Source organism: Schistocerca americana, chromosome 5, assembly GCF_021461395.2.
Source record: "Schistocerca americana isolate TAMUIC-IGC-003095 chromosome 5, iqSchAmer2.1, whole genome shotgun sequence".
NCBI classification, from domain to species: Eukaryota; Metazoa; Arthropoda; class Insecta; order Orthoptera; family Acrididae; genus Schistocerca; species Schistocerca americana.
The window spans coordinates 296,154,869-296,179,510 of record NC_060123.1 but is presented as its reverse complement, the minus strand read 5'-3'; the positions used below and the strand labels follow the sequence as shown (position 1 = coordinate 296,179,510).

The 24,642-nt window shown below is 44.6% G+C and overlaps 1 protein-coding gene across 1 annotated transcript in view; it reads right to left on the bottom strand.

Annotated features, from left to right (window-relative positions):
- Positions 1-24,642, bottom strand: part of LOC124615595 (ejaculatory bulb-specific protein 3-like) — a 105,034-nt gene that overhangs the window by 8,463 nt on the left and 71,929 nt on the right. The window lies entirely within an intron of this gene.

Below are 24,642 nucleotides of genomic sequence, written 5' to 3'. Positions count from 1 at the left end.
ACACTTCTATCGTAGCGTATACAGCGTCTTTCATGAGGAATACACAGCATTGCCGATGATAGCATACACTAATTCGAATCAAACAGTACATATAACATGTCTACAATCTTTATTGGTTAGAGAGAGAAAAAAATGTGTGTGAAATCGTATGGGACTTACCTGCTAAGTTCATCAGTCCCTAAGCTTACACACTATTTAACCTAAATTATCCTAAGGACAATCTCACACACCCATGCCCTAGGGAGGAGTCGAATCTCCGCCTGGACCAGCCGGGTTATTGAGAGAGAGAGAGAGAGAGAGAGAGAGAGAGAAACAGAGACATAGACAGAGACAGAGATAGAGAGAGGGAGCGCTCTTAGAATTTAACCCAAAGAAAGACCCACAGTAAGTATTAACCAAAGGAAATTGATTTAAGTTCAGATTTTTCATAAATTGGTCCTCCAACATCAAGCACTATTCACAGTTCGAACGATCAATTCATCTCTTGGGTTTGTTTTCCTTCGCCTTTCGTCCATCGACAAAGAAAAAATTTAAAGCGGTAAAAAGTCCGGGAGCCTTGGTGACCAGGAAATTTGACCATTTCTGCGTATCCATCACCCGGGAATGTTAGATTTAGATGATATGGAATGTTAGATTTAGATGATATGTCACCTGACAACTAGGATGTGCAGTGGCCCACGACTCATAGTTGTGGCCAAAGGAATATCTTCCAGTAATGCTGGAAGCTCGTTTACAGGAAATTCTAGATAGCGAGGTCCTATGATATGATGTACTGACACAACAGACCCAGTCAACTGGTTCTCTATCACACAACATTACATACACTCCTGGAAATTGAAATAAGAACACCGTGAATTCATTGTCCCAGGAAAGGGAAACTTTATTGACACATTCCTGGGGTCAGATACATCACATGATCACACTGACAGAACCACAGGCACATAGACACAGGCAACAGAGCATGCACAATGTCGGCACTAGTACAGTGTATATCCACCTTTCGCAGCAATGCAGGCTGCTATTCTCCCATGGAGACGATCGTAGAGATGCTGGATGTAGTCCTGTGGAACGGCTTGCCATGCCATTTCCACCTGGCGCCTCAGTTGGACCAGCGTTCGTGCTGGACGTGCAGACCGCGTGGGACGACGCTTCATCCAGTCTCAAACATGCTCAATGGGGGACAGATCCGGAGATCTTGCTGGCCAGGGTAGTTGACTTACACCTTCTAGAGCACGTTGGGTGGCACGGGATACATGCGGACGTGCATTGTCCTGTTGGAACAGCAGGTTCCCTTGCCGGTCTAGGAATGGTAGAACGATGGGTTCGATGACGGTTTGGATGTACCGTGCACTATTCAGTGTCCCCTCGACGATCACCAGTGGTGTACGGCCAGTGTAGGAGATCGCTCCCCACACCATGATGCCGGGTGTTGGCCCTGTGTGCCTCGGTCGTATGCAGTCCTGATTGTGGCGCTCACCTGCACGGCGCCAAACACGCATACGACCATCATTGGCACCAAGGCAGAAGCGACTCTCATCGCTGAAGACGACACGTCTCCATTCATCCCTCCATTCACGCCTGTCGCGACACCACTGGAGGCGGGCTGCACGATGTTGGGGCGTGAGCGGAAGACGGCCTAACGGTGTGCGGGACCGTAGCCCAGCTTCATGGAGACGGTTGCGAATGGTCCTCGCCGATACCCCAGGAGCAACAGTGTCCCTAATTTGCTGGGAAGTGGCGGTGCGGTTCCCTACGGCACTGCGTAGGATCCTACGGTCTTGGCGTGCATCCGTGCGTCGCTGCGGTCCGGTCCCAGGTCGACGGGCACGTGCACCTTCCGCCGACCACTGGCGACAACATCGATGTACTGTGGAGACCTCACGCCCCACGTGTTGAGCAATTCGGCGGTACGTCCACCCGGCCTCCCGCATGCCCACTATACGCCCTCGCTCAAAGTCCGTCAACTGCACATACGGTTCACGTCCACGCTGTCGCGGCATGCTACCAGTGTTAAAGACTGCGATGGAGCTCCGTATGCCACGGCAAACTGGCTGACACTGACGGCGGCGGTGCACAAATGCTGCGCAGCTAGCGCCATTCGACGGCCAACACCGCGGTTCCTGGTGTGTCCGCTGTACCGTGCGTGTGATCATTGCTTGTACAGCCCTCTGGCAGTGTCCGGAGCAAGTATGGTGGGTCTGACACACCGGTTTCAATGTGTTCTTTTTTCCATTTCCAGGAGTGTATTTTCAAGAGCGTGCTCCCGATATGAGCTACGACTGTTATTGATACCGTTAAGATTGAAAGTGGCTTCTTCAGTAAACAGTATTTATCTAATTTCTCGGCAATTGGCAGTTAGTGAACGACAAAATTCTAATTGTCTACCTTCATCTCCATCTGGAAGGTGTTAAATTCTCTGTAAATTATAAGGATAACGGATGTCAGTATGTAATGTCCGTCATATTCTGGAGCACTGATACATGTAGAAATTCTGCTTGTTCTTATTAAAGGAAATTATACTGTCCGAATAATGTCTTCTAGTACCATTCAATGTGTTCATTTGACGTTCAGATGAAATATGATTTCTCGGTACTCCACGACTCCCACGCAGTTACTTGAAAACACGAGTAAACGTTCTTGAATCTGGTTCTCTGCAGTTGCTACAGCATTCTCTAATAGCAGAGTTTCTACTACAAAACCCACACACAAATATATTACAGGCATAGTCAGCATCTGTAATTATGTGATACATGCTTAAACGACGTGACACAAATTCCTTATCACTTGTAGGCTTCTTCCTTTTCACTGACTTTACTTCTATGAAGCTCTGAAGGAATAAATCCTGTTCTTTTATTTGTTTGGAAGTCAATAATTTGAGCGTATAACTCTGTCTTACTTCCCTACGTTATCTTAGTTCTCATGCATTTCATCCGATAACTGGAAATAGAATTATGTATTCAATTGAATTGAATTTTTTGCATTAGTGTGTTCACTGTGGTAATTAAACCTTAATTTTGAAGCAATACTATGTTTCAGGTTAGAAATCAGTTGCAATCGTATCCACGAAGTTTTGGTTGACCTCTATTCCCTTTCCAATTTGTATATGTTTTAGTTTTCACTTTTTCTCGTTTTATGCCTACATTTTTCAGAAACTCCAAAGGATTCTTTCTTTTTTTCGTTACTTCCTGACGATTGTCGCTAACATCACCATTGCCTGACTTTTACCATCAATAACAATATAAATCGATTAAACCAAACAATAAAAGACAATATCACCTGCTCTCTCTGTTGAAAACAGTGCTGACAACTTAAAATTTTTAGGAAGCCCCTACACTTTGTACTTGCGGTGTTTCTCCACAGTTAAGGTGAAACAATAGTTGCATAACAATACGAAAAATTCCAGAATGTATGAGTTTTCTCTGTACCAAGATCGGGTTATATGTTTGAAGTACAAAATCATAGATAACTCAGTTCTGTCAAAAAAATGGACATGTGGGATTTCTCAATATTCCCATTCAGTTAGTGTATCAACACACGACCTGAAAACTTGTGTTCGTAAACAGCTTTCTCTCCCTACAACCAATGAAAACTGAAAACATGTCATATTGAAAGCTTTATTTGAATTAGCCGATACTACTTCTTCCTAAAGTATTTAAAGTATTTGTTTTTCCTCGTGCAACACCTTATAATTAAACTTTGCCTTTGGCCCAGATTATTCTACAACCCGCTTACCCATTCCAGAGATGTTTAAGTATTTATACTGCCCTCATAACACAGGTGCAATACATGGTTGAAATCAAGTAATGAAATATTAACACATATATCTGTGAAAATAATGTTTCAGTTTGTTAGCTGTTCATTTCCGCTCACTGTGAACAAGTTGTGCAACAAGTAGTAATAAACAACAACTGAATACTTTCAGATGAACCTTTATTCTTCGACATGCATTCGTGCAAATTTCTCGAAATTGCAACTGTTACTCTATTCCAGTTGGTTATATTCCAGTTAAAGTGTGAGTAGTTCATTTTCATTTCTATTAATAAACTGTTGTCGTACACCACCATTTAAATACAACATAATATAAACAACTTATAATTTGTATAATACAGCCAACCGGTTCCAATAATATTTAACTTGACCTGGTTAAGATACCAGCTACTGGTATCTCCATCAGAAAAACTAAGAACAATTACCTATTAAAAATACCATTAATATAGAGGAAAACCAAAAATAGATGGCTGTTACACCGAAAATGCTTTTGTGGTGGCTATACTCAAATGTAAATACAAATGAAAACTGATTGACGAGAAAAATTCTCTCGTCTTATAAAATAACTTCTTAAAATTGTATTTCAAACCATATAAAGTATAGTCACCTCAAAAATTTGTCCTGTATAATAAACATGTATTCTTGGTTTTCCTCTGTGTTAATGGATTTGTTACCTTTATAGGTACTTGTTTTTGGTCTTTCTGGTGAAGTCACCTATAGTCAGTGTCGAAACCAGGTTAAATTTTGTTGCAATGATTATAAAAATCATATTCTTGAACCATGTTTAAAACTGGAATATAAACAACGTTGAATGTAATTTCATACTTAATAAATTATTGACTGTCTTGTCATAAATATAAGGCAAGCTAAATGCTACTTCTGTTTTCTTACCTTACGCGCCAAACCTGAAAGCAGAGTTCAAAGATTCGCATATAGTTTTTCACATTTCCTTAGTTAAATATCTTTCGATTTTCCTTCTAATGCGATGTATGTTCCGTGATTCTGCTAACTTAATCGCAGTCTAGCGTTTCTTCAATTACGAGATTTGAGCTAGTAATGTACATAGATACACACATCAAAAAAAGTTTTTCATCACCTCGGTTCCGGAACCTGTACGGAAAATTAGAAAAGAGAGAAACATAAACATCATTTCCGCCCTTTTTATTGCTTATGAAAACCACACATTTGCGTGTTGTACCACCATACAGGGAGACCTACAGAGGGGGTGGTCCAGACTGCTAAACACACCGGTACCTCTAATACCCAGTAGCACGTCCTCTTGCATTGATGCATACCTGTATTCGTCGTGGCATACTATCCACAAGTTCATCAAGGCACTGTTGGTCCAGATTGTCCCACTCCTCAAGGACGATTCGGCGTAGACCCCTCAGAGTGCTTGGTGGATCACGTCGTCCATAAACAGCCATTTTCAATCTATCCCAGACATGTTCGATAGGGTTCATGTCTGTAGAACATGCTGGCCAATCTACTCGAGCGATGTCGTTATCCTGAAGGAAGTCATTCACAAGATGTGCACTATGGGGGCGCGAATTGTCGTCCATGAAGACGAATGCCTCGCCAATATGCTGCCGATGTGGTTGCACTATCGGTCAGCGGGTGGCATTCACGTATTGTACAGCCGTTACGGCGCCTTCCATGACCAACAGCTGCGTACGTCGGTCCCACATAATGGTACCCCAAAACAGCAGGGAACCTTGTTGCACTCGCTGGACAGTGTGTCTAAGGCGTTCAGCCTGACCGGGTTCCCTCCAGGCACGTCTCCGACGATTGTCTGGTTGAAGGAATATGCGACACTCATCGGTGAAGAGAAAGTGATGCCAATCCTGAGCAGTTCATTCGGCATGTTGTTGGGCCCATTTGTACCGCGCTGCATGGTGTCGTCGTTGTACAGATGGACCTCGCCATTGATGTCGGGAGTGAAGTTGCGCATCATGGATCCTATTGCGCACAGTGTGAGTCGTAACACGATGTCCTGTGGCTGCACGAAAAGCATTATTCAACATGGCGGCTTTGCTGTCAGGGTTCCTCCGAGCCATAATACGTAGGGAGCGACATCCACGGCAGTAGAAGCCCTTGGGCGGCCTCAGCGAGGCATGTCATCGACAGTTCCTGTCTCTCTGTATCTCCTCCATGTCCGAACAACATCGCTTCGGTTCACACCGAGATGCTTGGACACTTCCCTTGTTGAGAACCCTTTCTGGTACAGTTTATACAGTCAACGTCTGTCTTCAGGAGTTCTGGGAACCGTGGTGGTGCAAAACCTTTTTTGACATGAGTATATTTTAAAAATTGCCGACTTTCTGTTTCACTATATAATTTTACTCTCCACACAGAACGAAGTTCTGGCTTAAGTCGATTTCCCAAAGTCTTTGTGGTTATAAAGTAAACATTCGAGATCTACATTCTGTAGTCTACGTGACGTAAGCTCTTAAAACCAGGTCTTATATTGGAAAGTGAAGATTAAATGGTCCGGATTCATACGCGTGAAGATGATTCCAATGGAGCCGGCCGAAGTGGCCGTGCGGTTCTAGGCGTTGCAGTCTGGAACCGCGAGACCGCTACGGTCGCAGGTTCGAATCCTGCCTCGGATGTGTGGTGTCCTTAGGTTAGTTAGGTTTAACTAGTTCTAAGTTCTAGGGGACTAATGACCTCAGAAGTTGAGTCCTATAGTGCTCAGAGCCATTTTTTTTATTCTAATGGAAACATCAAAAGTGCATATTCCTAAAAACTGTACTTTCGATATGGCATTTGGCAGGAGTTACCCTTGCACTTAGACAACTCTTGTTGTATCACAGAAAATCCAGCTGTGTCATTACAAAGATGGTCGCCCCCTTGCCCACTTACAGTGCGTTGAAGCAGCGACCTGCGAAAAGTTTTCGAGCGGTGAAGGTGTTAAACTTTGGAAATCCGCCGCAGGATGACACTACAGTGTGGTGATTTGTATATGTCCTGCAATAGGTGTAAGATAAGTGCTAGAAGATTAAAAGAGGCGCAGCTTCCGTGGAGGACGCTTAACTCCCGGCCAAACACACGAACGAAAACATGGGCACAGTGAAAGAGCATTTGAAGGAAAACAAGCGTATTACTGTAAGCGAAATAGTCACTGTTTTGGATATTAGTGTTGGTTGGCTGCCAACTGCCAACTGACTGTACTGGTTCTCAGCAAGTCAGCGTAATTTTGTACTTAGAACCAACACTAATATCCAAAACAGTGACTATTTCGCTTACAGTAATACGCTTGTTTTCCTTCAAATGCTCTTTCACTCTGCCCATGTTTTCGTTCGTGTGTTTGGCCGGCAGCGAGGCGTCCTCCACGGAAGCTGCGCCTCTTTTAATCTTGGCTGGCAGAACTGTTACAGGAAATGGAACCTGGGTACACCATCACCAATCTGAAACGAAAAGATTAAATAAAGAATGGCGCTATAGTTCTTCACCAAAACTAAAATAAAATCTCCACTCAATCTCCGGCAGAGAAACTCATGCTTACTCTCTTTTTGCATGAAGAACAGGCAATTTTGGAGCTTTACCGGCAAAAGGGATTAACAGTGTGCAGATCTACTCTGAAATCACTTATCATTTTCGCCCTGCAATCAAGAATAAGCGACGAGCACTTCTCACTGCTTCGTTCCAAAACGACTACGTTGTCGTAGTACTGCCTGTTCAACAACTGTACAGGATGCGAAATACGAATGTCTCGAACACCCGGCGCTCAAAGAAGCTCTGGAACGAAAGCGTTTCAGAAGCGATGAAAAGGTGGAAAACGCGGGGGTACACACACGCTTCCGAGGCAATGGAATGCGTGCACTAAACATTAAATAAATAGTCAAGCTTTTCATTTGACTCACCATGGAATACGCACGGAGAAGTGGTAATAAAGAGTACACCCATGGTGGTACAATACGGTCAACATCCTTATCATTTGTGAACAGCATGACGCGCTCCTGTTTGACTTAAATGCTTGGAGCGTATAAAACATTTGAATGTATGCAAAACTGGAGAAAGGTACCGGTATACTATGTACTGTTCGTTACAATTAATCAGTTTCACAACGAATACCAACAATGAGGTTTCCACAGCTTACAGGTGTACAGGTTTCAAGTAGTAATGAAACAGGAGAAATGCAGTTATCTGCGTGTCAGTAACCAGTTCAGTACGATAGCGACTAACATGGATTCACACTGATGTAACTTTAACATCACTGCTAATTCATTTCCTGGAAAGAGATTCACGATAGGAATATTGAGCAGAAAACTTGCCGTAAGTTTGGTTCACCTCTTTTGATGCCGTTCTGCAAGTGTTATCTCGTTACGTTGTTACGGTACAGGTACAGGATATGCTAGTCAATTTGTGGCCCTTCACCCTCGTTACGCGTTGGCTATAAGCAGTGAGTGCATCGAAGAAAGACTCATGTCAGTAGTTCGGGCTGATAAACAACGTTTACTGAAGTAATATTGTCACTTGGCAGGTGGGCCACAAAAGTACGTTCATCCGTAAAACATTTTTAAATAAAAATTTGAAATTACAATTAGTTTGCTGGACGACCAGTACTGCACGAAATAGCGTGGTATAATTACTGGGAAGCTATTTGTGGTGCAGCAATAGACCTCGACGGTGTCTCGACCACGAACTGTGTCCAGAAACTATTAGAATTTTCGCTATAATGGATAACTTACTGGCAGTTAATCGACAGCTTACTACAGTCGCTTTCCTGCCTTCAACGCAAGGCAAAACTGGCGGAGCTCCGATGTAGCCCACAGAAAACTACAAAAATGCTTCGAGAAAAGTAAGGAGGGAATGCAGACATGTACAGTCCTAACTGAGTTCTAGCATGGCGGTTCCCAGCACAAACTGAACACAATCTATATGATAAAACGTACCCGGCACCTCTATGTAACGCTTATGTCACGAAGGGCGGACCCACCAGTTTAAAAGACAACTGTGATAGGGAAGGTGAATGACCGTCTTCAGTTTATTGGAAGAATTATAGGCAACAATGCTTCAGCGGAGACCGCCTATGGGCACTGGTGTGACCTATTCTTGAGTACTGCTCGAGTGTTTGGGATCTATACCAGGTGGGACTGGAGGAGGACATCGAAGCAATTCAGAGGCGGGCTGCTATATTTGTTACCGGTAGTTTCGAACAACACATAAGTGTTACGGAGATGCTTCGGGAGCTCAACTGGAAATCCCTGGAGGGAAGGCTACGTTCTTCTCGAGAAACACTATTGAGAAAGTTTAGAGAGCTGGCATTTGAAGGTGACTGTCACACAATTCTACTGCAGCGAACATACAGTGCGTGCAAGGACCACGAACGTAGGAGGCCTATAGGCAGTCGTTTTTCGCTCGCTCTATTTGCGAGTGTAACAGGAAAGGACATGACTAGTATATACTAAGATGGTATCTGTTCTTTCTGACATGTCCGAATGTCATACCATCTTTGTATATATATAGTAAAGGCTCACCGGCCACTTGACCATCTTCTTCTTCTGTGCGAACGCACAAATAGTGCCCGAACTCTTACGGGAATCGGCAACGCGCCGCGAGTAATGAGTATAATGGGCGGGGGCACTAAGAATGCAGTGCGGGACAAATCGTTGAGAATGTGGGTTTCGCGGGAGGCGTGCCAGAGATAAATCCCTGCAGTCGCGCTATCCTCTGTGTCCTAGGTGGCTCAGATGGATAGAGCGTCTGACATGTAAGCAGGAGGTCCCGGGTTCGAGTCCCAGTCGGGGGGCACATTTTCATGTATCCCCGTTGACGTATGTCAACGCCTGTAAGCAGCTAAGGGTGTTCATTTCATTGAAATGACTAGTAGCGGCAGAGGCTACCCTCCGCCACGCACCGTACGATGGCTTGCGGAGTATCTATGTAGATGCGTATGTAGAAAAGGAGGCGTGTAGTATTGAGTCACCACCAGAGCAGCAGTAGCCGCAGAATGAGTCGGTCAGGAGCGCCCAGCGACTTCGAACGTGAACTAGTTACGTGAGTAACAAATCCATTAGGGGCATTTCAATCATTCTGATGGTACCCAAATAGATTGCTGGTGGTGTGACTATTATGTGGAAACGTGAGGCAACAACCACAGCTAAGCCGAGAGCTGGCAGGCGTCACGTGCTGACGGACAGGGATCACTGAGCACTGCGGAGGGTGGCAGGAAAAAGATCACATGAAATCTGCCGAAGGAATCACTTGTGAGTTCCAAAGTGTTGCCAACAATCCAGCTAGCACAATGACTGTGCGTATGGAGTTTAAAAGAATGGGGTACAATTGCCGAGCAACTCATAAGCCACACATTTCTCTAGTCAAATTGACGAGGCAGTAGAAACCCTCACTAACGCTGTCCAGGACGCAATGGCGGGCACCACACCTGATCGCACCTCACAACAACACAGTGCGGCCCTGCCCCAGGAAATCCTGGGCCTAATCTCAGTGAGGAATCGCCTCAGGAGACAATGGCAGCGCACCAGGCGTCAGTACTTCAAACGGCACATTAACAGGCTACAGAGCATTATACACGATAAAATACAAACACATAGAACACAACAGTGGGACCAAAAACTCGAAGGGCTGGACACCGCGCGACCTGGCGTGTGGCAACTAGCCCGACACTTCACCAGGTAGAAAATATATACCTCAACGCTTCAAGGGCGTGACGGACCTGCGTACTCAGCAGAAGAGAATGCAGAAATAATGGCCCGCACACTCGCAGCGTCATTCACACCGAACCTGGTACCATCAGATCCAGTGTTCACACTTGTTACTGACCAGGGGGTTACACGCACTTTAGCCCAACCATCGCGCGACAACATTCAACATGCCAGCACAGCCTAAGTCTCCTGGGCTATAATGCATTCCGCTGCTAGGAAAGCCCCTGGTCATGATGGCATTCAAAACCTTGTACTCCAGGAGTTCACGGATAAAGCAACTGAGTACCTAACACACATAACGAATGCCATACTAAAACACCAACATTTCCCAGCGTTTTGGAAGACGGCCAAGGTCCTGATGTTCAGGAAGCCGGGGAAAGACCACAGCCTCCCACAAAATTACCGACCCATCAGCCTTCTGAGCTCGATCAGTAAGATTGTTGAGAAGGTGATTCTCAAACGCATCGCTAGGCACTGCATAACAAATGACATCCTGAGACCGGAGCAATTCGGCTTCAGGAATCACCACTCCACAACACAACAACTCTTACGGGTCGTTGATTGGTTCAAATGGTTCAAATGGCTCTGAGCACTATGGGACTTAACTTCTGAGGTCATCAGTCCGCTAGAACTTAGAACTACTTAAATCTAACTAACCTAAGCACATCACACAACACCCAGTCATCACGAGGCACAGAAAATCCCTGACCCCGCCGGGAATCGAACCCGGGGACCCGGGCGTGGGAAGCGAGAACGCTACCGCACGACCACGAGCTGCGGACACGGGTCGTTGAACATATAACACATGGCTTCAACACAAACAAAGCAACAGGGGCGGTGTTCCTGGACATCGAAAAGGCTTTCGACCGTCTATGGCACAACAGCCTCATTCGCAAACTCAGCGACGCGGGATTCTCCGACGTTCTGGTGCGTCTAATACACTCATACTTCACAGAAAGGAGTTTCAACACTGACGTGCAGGGAAAACAATCAACACGACACGGTATACACGCGGGAGTACCCCAGGGAAGCATCCTAGGGCCCCTATGTTTAACCTCTACATAAACGATCTCCCAACCACACACAACACAACGATGGCAATGTACGCGGATGACACAGCCAGCCTCGCGCAAGATTGGAAACCATCAAACATTACGTCAGACTGCACTTAGAGTGGCTGAGCCTTGGTTGGAGAAATGGAGTGTTAGAGTAAACGTCGATAAGTGCGAAGCCGTTCTGTTCACTAGAAGACCGAAGCAACTGCGCAAACTCCGATACTGCAGACCAGTAACTCTACACGCACGCCCAATACGTTTCCGTGAGAAAGTCAAATACCTCGGTGTCTGGCTGGACCGGAAATTACTCTGGGGGGGACCACATACAACACATGACCAACCGAGCAAGCGCGAGGCTCAAACAGCTCTACCCTATGCTCAACAGGCGTAGCACACTGATTAGAAGGGTGTCGAGGTCCATGTACATGGCACTTATTCGACCCCTGATGACGTACGCAGCTCCTGTCTGGGGATACGCTGCGCCTACACACCTGCGCCGTCTGCAGCTCATACGAAACAAAGTACTCAAAATCATAAGCAATGTTCCACGATAGACACGCATCGCGGACCTTCACCGGGAATACCGACTTGAGACTCTCACGGAGGTAATCCACAAACTCACCACAAGACTATACAGAAACTACAGACATTCGCAGAACCCGTTTATTCTGAATCTGGGGAACTACGACCACAACCATAGATGGAAACATAAAAGACCAAAAGACATTCTTGTAAGGACCTAACAACTATGGCCAACCACACTCAACCACAACGGTACAGGTGAGCCCCTGTTAATCAGACGCCATTACTGGATATCCAGCTGGAGCACACTGCCGAATAACTGGCACCACGCGGGGAAGCCGTACCGTACACTGCATGAAGACAAGCTCCACACACCCCCCACACAGTGAGATGATCTATGGCCGATCTCCCACTACTATATAACGACCTTGATTGTTCCAGGAATATAGCAGTTGCAGAAACTGGGATACATCGTCATCGCTTGCCACGGTAATGATGCATGACCCATACTAACAAACCCAACCTTGCATGAACTATCACAGCTAGTAAGCCACTGCTGCTCTTACTACCCATCCCACTGTCGTAGAGGTTTTTTTCCCACGGCACGAGCCTTGGCACTTTTTTTCCCTCTGCTCTTCAAATTGCTACTCTCACTCGCGTTTCGTCCACTATCTATCACATGATGGACCGTGTTAATGCTTAATCTTACCTAGACGCACGGATAACACCACAGCCCAGCATCCTGTGATCCACTTACTAGATAACTAACATGTTGACGGAGGTGACAGTAGAACTTTTGGTCTGCTCACCAGGTTGGTGCGGGCGTCGAGGGGCCCCATCTCTATTTTTGACTAAACTGTCGTGTTCACCACGCCTCAAGGACCTGAAGGCAAGGGCTCAGAACATCTTGAAGTGTCCTAGCTATACGACCTGTTGAGAGGGCAGGATGCGTATGCTCCAATTTTATAGGGCCTACATGCGATCGAGGCTGGACTTTGGTTGCACAGGGTATGGGACAGCGAAGACTTTTTACTTGAAGATCTTTGATGCTGTGCTCTATGAGCGGATCAGGCTGGCCAGAGTCGCTCAAACGACCAACCTCATACCCAAACTGTGTGCTGAACCGCCACTTATCATTCGGTGGCAATTTCTCATGGTGCGTCAGGCGTGGAAGTTCTTCACTACTCCCACTTCCCCAGCGTATCATACCGTTACTCGTCTGGCTATGGAATGCCTCTTTGCCAATCGTTTGGGATCCGCGTGAAGTGTGTGCTGGTGTGTGGCCATGCACAGGCTCAAATCTAGGGTAATAACTGGCTGCCACCTTACTTAATCCAGAGGTCCAGACTGATTTTAGATTTAATGCCGTAGAAGAGAGCCACAACTATGTACCTTTATTCACGGATGGGTCTAAACGGTGGGATTCCGTTTAATCGTCATCGAGTTCTCAAGTCCTCACTGGTTTTGATGCCGAATTATCCGCGATCTTAAGGGCACTGGAGGAGATGAGAGGTGCCGCTCGCTGCCAAACTCTCCATCTATTGCTATTTCCTGAGTGCCCTTCAGCCTCTGAAACGCATGTATCCAGCCTATGAAGTAGTCCAGAATATCAAGAACGCCCTTCCCAACTTACAAAATCTGGGGAAGGACATGTCCTTATTTTGGGTACCAGGGAGAACTAAAAGGCGGGTACAGCAGCCAAGGTCGTGTGACGTGACCCTCAGTTAGCTCAGAGTGCCACTCCACTGCATGCTACCACCTCTCCGTTGAGGTACAAAATCATGCGCCGATGGAAGAAGAGTGGGTGGAAGTGAGAGACAATAAGCAACGTTTAGTAAAGTCCACAAAGCGGCTGTTGCGTACCTCCTTCCAGCCGAGCAGGAGGGATGAGGTACTCCTTAATCGTCTTCGCATAGTCCACAGCGCTATGATGCATGGCCTCTTGTTTCACGAGAGGACCTTGCAATGTGTTTTAGTTTCAGACATGAGGGCAGTGGCAGATTTGCTGAAAGATCTGCCCGCTACTTTAAGTGACATTCGAACAAATGCGGTTAGTGTTTCGAAGTTTTGTGATATCTCCAACTTGCTCCCTAAAACTTTAATGGCACGTTCCTAATGTATTAACAGGGTGATTGGCTCAACAATGTTTTCTGTAAGTGGCCAGTCAGTCACACTTCCGTGTGCTATTATTTTGGCTCCCCTGTCGTCTTTCTTTTTTAATCCCAAGTTTAGCACCTTTCACTCTTTCTTCGTTGTCTTACGACGCGACTGTGTAACAAAGCGAGTGAGGTGGTTGTGAGTGAGTGTCACTTTGTAGGTTCTAGGCCTTTTATGTACAGTCCTTTCTTTTAATATTTGTGAGGGTGCTGATAACCTCGCCGCTGGGCGTCCATTGACCCCAAGCCCACACAATGTAGTCAGTGCTAAGCGGTGCTTGAAGTGATGTAATGAGCAACGTCACAGGACAATGGACAACTGGAAACGAGTGATGAATCACGCTGTACTCTGCGGCAGTCCGGTGCAAAGGTTTGTGTCTGGCGAATGCCTGGATGGTGAAATACGAAGGAGGCGGTGTAACGGTATGTGGGTGTTTTTCGTGGTCAGGGTGTGGTTCCCTCATTGCGGTTAAGAAAACGTCAGATCCTGTAAGACATGAACACGTTTAAGAGAAACGTCTTCTGCGTGCAGAAACTAACAGCTCTGAGACGGTATTTCATCAGTATGACAGAGCACCCTGTCATAAAGCAGCATCTGTAAGGCAATGGTTTGTAGACAATAACATTGCTGATGCACTGGCCTGCCCATAACTCCGTCCTGAACCCCATGGAATATCTTTGGGATGAACTGAAAGTTCGAGTTCACTCGAGACCATGGAGTCCATCGTCACTGGCTTCTATGATTTCGGCTGTTGAGGAAGAATGGGCTGGTATTCGTGCACAGGCATTCAGACACATCACTGAAAGTATCTCTAGCTGAATCCAAGCCGTCATAGGGGCGAAGGTCGCCAAACCCAACGTTAATGTCCGCCAACAGGTCTCCAGGTATTTTTGATAAGATAATGTTTTTGATAAGCGCACATATTTCTGGCACCAGATTTCTTCATTTCATGTCAGATATTGCGCATTTTTTTAGGCACGGTACAAGCCTGTAGTAAATGTCATTAATACGCGATGACAAATAGTTTACTAGTAATGCAGTCAGTGTCCTTTGCTTTTCTTATACAGTAGCACCAGTAGTCAGAGGATGTCAGAGGGTGTTCGGTCAGAGGGTTAGCTGCCCTCTGTAATAAAAAAAACTGAGTGGACGGATCAACGATGAACTTTAGCAGGTGTCATGGACGTCCGCCCCGAACATATACAACGAACAAATTTACATCAGAAAAAAGGTGTAGCGTCTTTGATTCATAATCAAAACGTCTTCGGTCCCGGGTTCGAATCCCGCCACTGCTTAAAATTTTGATTAATAATCAGCATTGGCGGCCGAAGACTTCCAGCATTCTGCCAATGGCCATGTCAAAAAGGGTGGAGGAGTGTACAGAGGTTCAGGGCACTGTCTTGTCCTAGGGGTGGGAAACTGTCCCTGAGGAAGGAATATTCAGCAATGATCAATAGCATGAGGATGCAGAAGGCAATGGAAACCACTGCATTAAAGACACGTAACGTGTATCCACAGGACATGTGACCTGTGATTGAAGAAGTCTCATGATGTTCACTCCATTGGCAAAAGATTTCTGAATAGCCCCCCATTCGGATCTCCGGGAGGTAACCTCCAAGGGGGAGGTTACCACGAGAAAAAGATTTAATAACCAACGAAAGTATAACGTTCTACGAGTTGGGGCGTGGAATGTTAGAAGCTTGAACGTGGTAAGGAAACTAGAAAATTTGAAAAGGGAAATGCAAAGACTTGATGTAGATATAGTAGGGGTCAGTGAAATGAAGTGGAAAGAAGGCAAGGATTTCTGATCAGATGAGTATAGGATAATATCAACAGCAGCAGAAAATGGTATAACGGGAGTAGGATTCGTTATGAATACGAAGGTACGGCAGAGAGTGTGATACCGTAAACAGTTCAGTGATAGGGTTATTCTTATCAGAATCGACAGCAAACCAACACCGACAACGATAGTTCAGGTATGCATGCCGACGTCGCAAGCTGAAGATGAAGAGACAGAGAAAGTGTATGAGGATATTGAAAGGGTAATACAGTGTGTAAAGGGGGATGAAAATCTAATAGTCATGGTGGACTGGAATGCAGTTGTAGGGGAAGGAGTAGAAGAAAAGGTTACAGGATAATATGGGCTTGGGACAAGGAATAAGAGAGGAGAAAGACTAATTGATTTCTGTAACAAGATTCAGCTAGTAATAGCGAATACTCTGCTCAAGAATCACAAGAGGATGAGGCCGGGTGATACGGGAAAATTTCAGTTAGATTACATCAGGGTCAGACAGAGATTCCGAAATCAGATACTGAACTGTAAGGTGTACCCAGGAGCAGATATAGACTCAGATCACAATATGTTAGTGATGAAGAGTAGGCTGAAGTTTAAGACATTAGTCAGGAAGAATCAATACGCAAGGAAGTGGGGTACTGAAGTACTAAGGAAGACACGGCTGAAGTTCTGTGAGGCTATGGATACAGCAATAAGGAATAGCTCAGTAGGCAGTACAGTCGAAGAGGAATGAACATCTCTAAAAAGAGCCATCACAGAAGTTGGAAAGGGAAACGTAGATACAAAGAAGGTAACTGCGAAGGAACCATGGGCAACAGGAGAAATAATTCAACTGATCGATGAAAGGAGGAAGTACAAACATGTTCCGGGCAACTCAGGAATACAGAAATACAAGTCGCTGAGGAATGAAATAAAGAGGAAGTGCAGGGAAGCTAAGATAAAATGGCTGCAGGAAAAGTGTGAAGACTTCGAAAAAGAAATGATTGTCGGAAGGACAGACTCAGCACACAGGAAAGTCAAAACAGCCTTCGGTGACATTAAAAGCAAGGATGATAAAATTAAGAGTGCAACGGGAATTCCGCTGTTAAATGTAGAGGAGAGAGCGGATGGGTGGGAAGAATTGATTGAAAGGCTCTATGAGGGGGATGATGTGATAGAAGAACAAACAGGAGTCGATTTAGAAGGGATAGGGAATCCAGTATTAGAATCAGAATTTAAAAGAGCCTTGGAGAACTTAAAATAAAGCAGAAGGGATAGATAACATTCCATCAGAATTTCTAAAATCATTGGGGGAAGTGGCAACAAAACGACTATTCACGTTGGTGTGTAGAATATATGAGTCTGGTGACATACCATCTGCCTTTCGGAAAAGCATCATCCACACAGTTCCGAAGATGCCAAGTGCTCTCAAGTGCGAGAATTATCGCACAATCAGTGTAACAGCTCATGGGTCCAAGTTGCTTACAAGAATAATATACAGAAGAATGGAAAAGAAAATCGAATATGTGCTAGATGACGATCAGTTTGACTTTAGGAAAGGTAAAGACGCGATAGAGGCAATTCTGACGTTGCGGTTCATAATGGAAGCGAGACTAAAGAAAAATCAAGACACGTTCATAGGATTTGTCTACCTGGGAAAAGCGTTCGACAACATAAAATGGTGCCAGATGTTCGAAATTCTGAAAAAAGTAGAGTAAGGTATAGAGAGAGACTGGCCATATACAATATATACAAAAACCGAGAAGGAGTAATAAGAGTGGACGACCAAGAACGAAGTGCTCTTAATAAAAAGTGTGTAAGACAAGGATGTAGCCTTTCGCCCCTACTGTTCAATCTGGACATCGAGGAAGCAATGATGGAAATAAAAGAAAGGTTCAGGAGTGGAATTAAAATTCAAGGTGAAAGGATATCAATGATACGATTCGCTGATGACGTTGCTATCTTGGCTGAAAGTGAAGAATTACATGATGTGCTGAACGGAATGAACAGTCTAATGAGTACAGAGTACGGATTGAGGGTAAATGGAAGAAAGACGAAGGTAATGAGAAGTAGTAGTAATGAGAAGAGCGAGAAACTTAACATCTGTTTTGATGGTCACGAAGTAGATGAAGTTAAGGAATTATGCTACCTCGGCAGTAAAATAACCAATGACGGACGGAGAAAGGACATCAAAAGCAGACTAACAATGGCAAAAAAGGCATTCCTGGCCAAGAGAAGTCTACTAGTATCAAACATAGGCCTTAATTTGTGGAAGACATTTCTGAGAAGGTACGTCTGGGGTATAGTATGGCATGGTAGTGAAACATGGACAGTGGGGAAACCGAACAGCAGAGAATCGAAGCATTTGTGATGTGGTGCTACAGACGAATGTTGAAAATTGGGTGGACTGATAAGGTAAGGACTGAGGAGGTTCTGCGCAGAATCGGAGAGGAAAGGAACCTGTATGAAACACTGATCAGGAGTAGGGACAGGATGATAGGACATCTGTTAACACATCAGGGAATGACTTCCATGGTAGAGGAAGCTGTAGAGGGCAAAAACTGTAGAGGAAGACAGAGATTGGAATACATCCAGCAAATAATAGAGAATGTAGGTTGCAAGTGCTACTCTGAGATGAAGAGGTTAGCACAGGAGGAGAATTTGTGGCGGGCCGCATGAGACCAATCAGAAGACTGACGACCAAAAAAAATATTCGTCTTATCTCTACACATCTAAGCTAAGTGTGTGCTAAGGCACACTCCATAATCTGTTCTTGCCACTTCTAATCTTTGTTTGCCCCCCATAATTAATCATAACTCCTTGAAGCTGTAGCTGGTGCCTTCTACACTACCTATGCTTGTGCGAAGTGTTTCCCATAGTGTTCTTCTTGTATTGGTTCTATCTAGTCTCTTATTTATCCGTCCACCTAAGTTGAAATCTTCTCCGAATTTCTCATCTCCCACGCTTCTTTTGTTTGGGGCGTTGCTCTCCAGAGCCACACTTTTAACAACACCTTTGGTGTCAGTGTTTTATATCAGAGCTCTCTTCTCTTTAGTGAAATATAATCTTAGATAAGACTGTAGATGGAGGAACGTGGAGTCATATACTGAGGTGACAATAGTCATAGGATAGCGATGTGCACATGCACAGATGGCTGTAGTATCGCCTATACAATAGACAATGCAGTGACAGACGACCTCCACTTAACGACCAAGAGCAGCGGTGTTTGCACAGGGTTGTCAGTGCTAACAGACAAGCCACAATGGGTGAAATGAGCGCAGAAATCAATGTCGGACTTACGATGAATGTATCCGTTAGGGCAGTGCGGCAAAATGTGGCATTAATGAGCTATGGCAGCAGACGACCGACGCGAGTGCCTTTGCTAACAACACGACGTCACCACAGCGCCTATCCTGGACTCGTGGCCACATCTGTTGCACCCTAGACGCCTGAAAAACCGTGGCCTGGTCAGATGTGCCGCGATTTCAGTTGGTAAGAGCTGATGGTAGGGTTCGAGTGTGGCGCAGAATCCACGAAGCCATGGACGCAATTTGTCAATAAGGCACTGTGCAAGCTGATGGTGGCTCCATAATAATACGAACTGTATTTACGTGGAATGGACTGGGTCATCTGGTCCAGATGGACCGATCATTGACTGGAAAGGGCTATGTTAGGCTACGTGGAGACTATGTGCAGTCATTCATGGACTTCATGTTCCCAAACAACGATGCCCATGCCATCAGGCCGCAATTGGTCGTGATTGGTTTGAAGAACATTCTTTACAATTCGAGCGAATGATTTGGCGACCCACCCCACCTGATGTGAATCCCATGGAATATTTATGGAACATAATCAAGAGGTCAGTTCGTGCACAGACTCTTGCACCGGCAACACATTCGCGACTATGGACGCCTATAGGGGCAGCATGACTCAATATTTCTGCAGATGACTTCCAACGATCTGTTGAAACCATGCCACGTCGAGTTGCTGAAATACGCGGGGAAAAAGAGGTACGACACGACATTAGGAGGGTTCGCAGGACTTTTGCCACTTCATTGTAATTTATCAGTTATATAAAAGATACCTCGTAGGTGACAATGGTCTGAAACTGCGTCCCAGAGACGTCCAACAACGTGTAGTCTTGCAAATCTTACGAGCCGTCACAGCGCGCCACATTGTCCACGCAGACGGGAAGCCGTGCCGTTGCCCTCGTTTGGGTCGGCGAGCACGGCAGCCACGTTGCTCAGATGTTATCTTCGTCCCCATTCGGAAGCAAGGACGTCGGTCACGGTCAACCGGCCGCTGACATAATGGCGAAGCGTGGCGCGCAATGACTATGCGCCGATTCTGGTGGGCTTGCGGCAGGTGGCAGCCGAGCCGCGTAATTGTGGAAGGCTGCGACTCGACACTTACTGAACCAGTAGCACTGACCTTAATTCGCCCGTCTCTGCTATTAGATAACTGAAGGAGGGCGCTGTTAACGCTGAAAACACAATACAGTTGATCGAATACACAATGGTTTATGCTGACAACGGAAGAAGATACGATGGTCTTATTTGCTGTCATTTAACCCATCAGCCACCCGCAGCAAACATTTATTGAAAATTTGAGATAAAAGCTATAGCTTTATTTCACTGCGAAGTCTACTGAGGTGACCACTTCTAAAATAACTGAGAAAAATTTATACTTAAAAACATAAAAATTCAAATTCCACAGAAAGCCTTTGTAGATTTAGCGCGCTTCACCCCTGCTTAGAAAAGTGGGAAAGATGCCAGTCGAAATTCGTGTGATGCCTAAAAATCCAATACTAATGAATGCAGCTTTACATAGTAATGCTACAACCAGAATGAAGGGGAAAAAAAGAAAAGAAATTACAAGTAGAGAACTTGGTCGTCAATGCGGTTTATAGCTTGCACTTCTCTGAGTGTGTATGGACACTGTTTAAAGAACTGATAACAAAATCACCTTGCATTGTGTATAATAAAGGCAATATATAGACTATGCTTAAAGAACAGATATTAAAATCAACTTAAAGCTTATATATTAAAGGCAATAATTTTATTCCGCAGCTTATAGGATTGGAAGACTCCATTCTTATAAATACTCGAGTAATTCCCAAATATATTTTCTCATGTAGCCCCATCACATTAATAATGGCATTCTATGACGAAAAATAGTTTGTATCAAAATTTATATTGGAGAAGAAAACATTAGACCAAGTTACACTCTTTAGATAGAGAGAAGGTAGGCGAACGGCGTCAGGAAGAATGTTGTACAGTAATCGCATTAATAACACCTACTCTCTGTAAAAGTTTTCAGTTCACTATTATGGTGCAGGTAGAACCAACCTCTAGATAGATGCTTGAAAATCAAATCAACGACAAATCGATATGGGAATAGTTAAAGAAGCAATAAAACTTAATTGATGGCGAAATTGATTTGCCCGCAGTTAATGGCCGCATACCATATTACAAAAAATAAATCAATACATAATTAAAACTTAGTAACTAATGTAATAAAATACAGCTACGACAACAGAATTAAAGAACTCGGGAAGAACAGTCATTCGAACGATCACTTTCGTTTCTGTGGATTAACTGCCCTCATCAGCGACGGAGCACTTGGCCATGTTGGCAGAAGACCGACAAGATCACTTAACAGGACTAGGTCACAAAACTAATTTTGGGAAATCACACGCAACATGCGCAACCTGAAGGAGATGGGCATAGTCGTTGATATTTCATTCTCGAAATTTCGCCACAGCAACTACCCGTTTTAGGAAATAACCAAGGGCGCTCAGCGATTCTTATGGGTGCTGTGTCAAAACATGCTGTGAAATCAAAGAGACTTCCGTCAGTTACAACAGTATCCGTCACGATCTCTCGCTTCCCTACCTTCTTGCTCAGCCCTGCTCAACAGTTATTAAGATACTGAATAAACGGTTTCAAATCTAAGCGCGATGAAACAGATTTAGATTTTCAATGTTTCCCCTAGGTGCAACACGAACAGTGTGACAGGTCTTCGGATTTCACACTGATTCAGTGATTAAGGTGTCAGTGACGTTATTTCTATGTTCAAATGGCTGCACAGTTGGCACCATGAATCTCAGGACGCCACTGGCTTCTCCTGTATCCAGATAATTTGAGGGATGTACCAACGGTGCTTTGGACTGTATTCAAAGATGTTTTTACCTATATCATTCCATAAGAACACCGGAATATTTCTGTAGGCAAAGTCACTCTCGATTTTCTATTGTATCGTAGTCGACCAGTGCTATTATTCTCTTTCTAATGCTCTTACTATGGGAAATACGTTACACACTAAAAATAAGAATAATAAAACAAAATGTAAAAATATAAGTTTCGACAGCAAAAACTTCACAGTTATTAACGTTTTTCGGGATATTAAGCTGTGATCGAAAGGATTTTCTCGATAAACACAATGTTTCGTCTCCTCCGAAGGAGTATACCTTCGGTGATATTCATGGCTTTGATTCACTAAACACAGTGGCATGCTGCTGGCACTTATCAGAAAATCAGTTCACGCCCAATGTAAGAGCCTGCGAAATTGTCGTGACTGGAACGCAAAAGAAATATCATTTTATCACCATTAAAAATCGAAAGTAGTAGACATGGCATTGGAGGCTACAGTGGAAGGAACTGCAGTATAAGGAATGCCCTGCGCCTATGCTGACGAAACAAGCTATATTTGGAACGCAGAGGTAAGGTACAGGTACGTTGCAAAGAGAAATGAGTGCAGCAGTAACCTAAACGAGCATTAAGATCTCTAAGGACACCGGCCTCTGTTGCCGAGTGGTTCTAGGCGCTTCAGTCCGGAACCGCGCTGCTGTTACGGTCGCAGGTTCGAATCCTGCCTCGGGCATGGATGTGTGTGATGTCCTTAGGTTAGTTAGGTTTAAGTAGTTCTACGTTCTAGGGGACTTATGACCTAAGATGTTGAGTCCCATAGTGCTCAGAGCCATTTGAACCATTTGAATAATGTTGTGAACAGCACTGTAAAGCATGTCAGGAGTTATGGTGAGGCATGGATGTGTGTAATGTCCTTAGGTTAGTTAGATTTAAGTTTCTATGTCTAGACGACTGATGACCTCAGATGTTAAGTCCCATAGTGCTTAGGACCATTTTGAATTCTAAGGACAAGCTCTCAAGTTTCCCATAATCAATGTTAAATTATACTGTCACGTCTATGTAAGGATATGCCAGTGGTTGCCCTCGACACGTGCTCAGAGCATCAGACGAACAGATACTGGAAAGTCAATTCCCCATACGCTAGAAGTAGGACATTCCGATTAAGGAACTAACCCTGACTGAAATCCTTGACGGAGGAAACATTGCAGGACCATAGCAAGAAGGCAGTACTCCCTTCCAAGGTACTTTGTTTTAAGTCAAGGAAAAGTATGTCTGGACGGAGCGGAACACCGAAAATAGTGAATCTAAAATTTCCTCGAAGCGCCACAGCCCGTTATTATTTCCTTACTCTGCTATTGTTTTCTAGCCAGAGTAGTCATCTGTGATTTGTGTGGCCAAAAACCAGCTGTCTGTTGAAAGAACGCAAGTTCAATGAAGATGTCAAGTTCACATTCAGACGAAACGCAAGGAGTGAGATATAGACCTGTTGGACCCCAGTCTACCACCTCAGCAAACTCTTTCTATATTACTGTTTGAAACGTAGGGAGCTGAATGTACAAAACCTGGCCTCGGGAATAATTTTCTGAAGCGATCTTGGTGTAAATGTAAAAATAAGTAAAGCGCGGAAACAAGTACCGGGTGATCAAAAAGTCAGTATAAATTTGAAAACTTAATAAACCACGGAATAATGTAGATAGAGAGGTAAAAATTGACACACATGCTTGGAATGACATGGGGTCTTATTAGAACAAAAAAAAGTTCACAAAATGTCCGACAGATGGCGCTGTACAGCAAAACTGCTACCATGACGGGTGAGAGGTACGCCGATATGTTACAGAATCGCATCATCCCCAGCCTGGCTGATAAACACCTGCTGGAAAGTACGATGTTTATGCAGGATGGCGCTCCACCCCATATTGCTAGGCGCGTGAAAGACCTCTTGCGCGCGTCGTTTGGTGATGATCGTGTGTTCAGTCGCCACTTTCGTCATGCTTGGCCTCCCAGGTCCCCAGACCTCAGTCCGTGCGATTATTGGCTTTGGGGTTACCTGAAGTCGCAAGTATATCGTGATCGACCGACATCTCTAGGGATGCTGAAAGACAACATCCGACGCCAATGTCTCACCATAACTCCGGACATGCTTTACAGTGCTGTTCACAACATTATTCCTCGACTACAGCTATTGTTGAGGAATGATGGTGGACATATTGAGCTTTTCCTGTAAAGAACATCATCTTTGCTTTGTCTTACTTTGTTATGCCAATTATTGTTATTCTGATCAGATGAAGCGCCAACTGTAGGACATTTTTTAACTTTTGTATTTTTTTTTTTTTGTTCTAATAAAACCCCATGTCATTCCACGCATCTGTGTCAATATGTACCTCTCTATCTACATTATTCCGTGATTTATTCAGTTTTCAAATTTTTACTGACTTTTTGATCACCCGGTATGTGTAGGGTATAGATCATAAAAAGAACGACGTTCGAGAATAAAGTCTCCTTCACTGATGACGACAGATGACGACACACTTATTCATTTCAAATATTGAACG